Genomic DNA, 3,691 nt, shown 5'->3' with positions numbered 1-3,691 from the left:
TTTCTTCTGCAGCTAACCTTTAATTTTCCTCATACTGTATTCCTTCCTCTCTTGAACACATGTTTGTCGTCCCTCGTCTTAAGAATTCTACTTCTGTAACTATCGCCATATATCACTTCTCCCATTTGCTATGAAACATTTGGAAACTTTGATCACCCCTGTGCTTTCTTCTTTTCTTGAACAGTCCCGGGTTTCGTCCTGGTCGCGGACTGAGTCGGTGCTTGTGTCGGTTGTTAACGATCTTACTAGATTGGCTGATGATGGTATGGTTGATGTTCTGATTCTTTTAGATCTGTCAGCAGCATTCAACACCATCGATCACGCCATCAGAATTCGGTGGAAAGAGTGTGCTCTGGTTTATCCTACCATCAACATATTTCTTCTGTCCTACGAACCCTGCATTTGCTCTCTGTCATTGAGTTCCATTTAAGACCTTATGCTATGTCCATCAGCCTTTTTATGGCAGAGGAGCGGAATATCTTCAGGACAAAATTTCACCATATGTTCCTTCAATGATGCTCTGCTCCGCCAGCACTCTGTCCATCCATGTTCCGTGGTTTTGTTGTTCCAGGACTGGTGGTCGCGCTTTCTCGGTGGTGGCCAACTCGTTATGGAACAAGTTACCTTAGTAGGTTTTCGTAGTGTAGTGGTTATCACGTTCGCCTCACACGCGAAAGGTCCCCGGTTCGATCCCGGGCGAAAACACTCATTTCCTTCATGTTGTTTATTCTCTCCTCTCCTCTCTTCCTCTCCTGTAGCTACTACTCTTCTCTTGCAACTAAGTAATGACTTCAATGTATGTACGACAAGTCATTTTCATATCTGTACTCTTCTCTTGCAACTAAGTAATGACTTCAATGTATGTACAACAAGTCATTTTCATATCCGTAACAAGTGCCACGATGCCCTTTGGGCTGCCTGTGCGCTAAACAAATGTGAATAAATAAATACATAAATAAATACCTCTCTCCATTCGTGCTATTGACAATCATCTCATGTTTCATCGGCAGGTCAAAACGTTTTTGTTTTGAGTAACATTTCTGTCTGTCTTCTCTGTGGTGCTTTCTCTTCTAGCAACATGATGCCCTTGGGCGACCAACGTGCTCTATACATTTTTTAACATGACATGATATAACACTATCGGCAGATCTTTGTGGGAAGCACAATGTCTCATTTAAGTGGAAGGAGGAAACCAACTTTAGACGGAAGCTTGAGAGGGCAAAAACCAAATGATCAGGAAGAAAGCATAGAACAGAGGTGGAACAAAGGAGGGATCCCTGTTCACCAATCCTCTCAGCCAAAGTGAGGGCCAGAAGAAAGAAAGGTGTGTACATTTCGAAGAAATCTCGATGACACATTCAAAATAAGCATCAGGGGTGGTCACAGGTGGGGCAGGTCACTACCATAGCAGGTCAAATGATATGGAAACACTTCAGAAGTTAAAAAGCATATTTCCCTTCCTCTCTCATGCCCATTTATTATATCCAAAATGGTACATAAGGACCTAATGAAGACCAATTGGCTTTGGAGTAAAAGCACACCCAGACCCAGTTCAAATCCGCCCTAGAGAGATTTCGTTATCATGAGGTGCAGTCAAGAGATGATGGCCCTCTTGTGTAGTGTACTCTAGGAGCACAAGGCTCTCTAGTGTTTGGCATAACATTTTAGAGTAGCTGCTGTCCTGGTGCAACAAACAACAGAGGCAACTTCTTTAGAATTGTCCAGGAGCACTTGCCTACAAATTGAAGTGGCCATGTCATCAGATGAGGATGGAACCCCAAGAGAGCGAAGTACAAAAGAAAGGGAACTGTCGGGGATAGGTCTATATTGTTGAAATGAGCAGGAGAATGGGGGCCCAAAGATTCCCTCCTCCAGGCTGGGCCCCTACAATCACTGATGTGTGCTCCCAATCTTTGGCTACTGGCATCTGTAGTCAGACCCACTATGGTCTGGAGATCCAATGATAAACTGGGTGGGTGAGAGTTTGTCCTTCTAGAGCCATCATTGGAGTGATTGAGGAGGTAATTCACCTGGGGTCTTCAGAGGGCCCTTGTCCAAAAGACAACACATACACATGCCAATATATCCCCCTGCATTTTGAGACAGATGCTTAGAGTCTCTGTTGACGTTTTGTGGCCCTGGCCCTGGCCAGAAAAGGTAGGCAGGATCCACCTTAGTGCTGAAATCAATCCTAATGAAGTCTAGGTGTTGTGATTATTCCAGGAGGGTATTGGCCATTTCTGGGCAATCACAATGAAATGGTGAAGTAAATACACCCTCTAGGTCTACTGAACACATAAAATCCCTGGGGGAGACCATGGGGCTAATCAAATTCAGGGCTCCCATCTTGAAAGGTGCAGTGAGGGTATTAGATACATGATGGTCATACACACATCATACCTATCAGGCATCAGGCACCTCCGCTATGACTCCCTTATACAATTCCTGATATCGGACCATTTTCCTCACTGGATCTTTTCACCGGGAGCTCACGCCACCCTGCTGTCCAAGCCAGAAGAACAAGACAAAAATCAATTGCAAGGTCATCTTGGTTACATTGCAGTACCCAGTACCCAGTCGCCATAGCCTTATCTTTCTCGCTCCCTTGTAGACTTTCTAGGTCACCAGGGGTAACCAGATCGTCTTTTTGGCACCTAACTTTCTCTTGATGATCTTCCAGTTCTTATTCTCACTCTTCCCTTCACTCTTCCTCTGTGCTCTGCCTCTGGGTCTCACTCCTTTCTCTCTCCTTCTCTAGACTCTTTTACTTCTGCCTGATATTAATCATTCTCTATTTCCACATGTCTTTCCTCCCCTCCTCCTCCTCCCTCATTTTACTCTGACTCTCTCTCCCCCTACCTGTACTCTCATCCATAACCCTGATCCTACTCCTCCTGTTTCTACCCCTCTTCACTTCTTGTGTTACACCATCTCTCACTCTCTCTTACTCTCGCTGACATACACACACACCCACAGACATAAAGAAAAAATTGATATCATTCTCTCAACACTTCATTCTCTCCAACCATGCCACTACTCTCGTCCATCTCCTCCCTCCTCTGCCAGCCACACACTCCTCTCTTGTCTCTTGGTCCTCCTGCACCTCCAACAACCTTGCCTGAACATCTCTCGTTAAAGACTGACTCGCCTGGGTTTATACAGTTCTCCCCTTCCTGTCTAGAAAATTCTCTAAACTCACATTAGATACTCAGGTCAGCTGTCTTCCTGGGCCAATCTCAGCCTTATCTACCCTAAATTCCTCCTATTTCCTCCCTTTGTGTCCTGGAATTATTCCTGGAAATCTTTATAAGGGTTTTTTGCCTCATCCTCTTTTCAGCCTCGATTTTCGCTCAGCCTGCCATGCAGTCTCTGGCTTCGTTTGCTCTCTGTTCCCCTCCTAGGTCTCTCCTGTGTCGGGTAAGCCAGTGAACAAGCCAGTGAACAGGAGGATTTTGAGGAGTGTTGCATGGCCTCCTCTACTGCTGTGCCACTCCCTGCTAGCTGCTGCTCCAATGTTTCCCTTTAGCAGGTTTGGGGACCCTATGCAGGTTTTGGGTCTCTCATTCGAATCCTGGGTGGGTAAGGAAAGTACATATTCAACGGGTTCCCTCCTGGTCTCGGCCCGGTTTTGGCCATTGGACCCAAGTACTTGTAGACCTTGGTTTCTTGTCTCCAGAAGGTGCTGGGGTCT

At 45.7% G+C, this 3,691-nt stretch overlaps 1 non-coding gene across 1 annotated transcript; it reads left to right on the top strand.

Annotated features, from left to right (window-relative positions):
• Positions 1-632: 632 nt before the first annotated feature.
• TRNAV-CAC (transfer RNA valine (anticodon CAC)) lies at positions 633-705 on the top strand. The gene has a single exon. It is a non-coding gene; the product is annotated as a tRNA-Val (tRNA).
• The last annotated feature ends 2,986 nt before the right edge of the window (positions 706-3,691 follow it).

The sequence above is a fragment of the Ambystoma mexicanum genome, chromosome 1p (assembly GCF_040938575.1).
Source record: "Ambystoma mexicanum isolate Mex_15411 chromosome 1p, UKY_AmexF1_1, whole genome shotgun sequence".
Lineage (NCBI taxonomy): Eukaryota > Metazoa > Chordata > Amphibia > Caudata > Ambystomatidae > Ambystoma > Ambystoma mexicanum.
The sequence above is the reverse complement of the archived record's forward strand: the minus strand, read 5'-3'. Positions and strand labels throughout refer to the sequence as shown.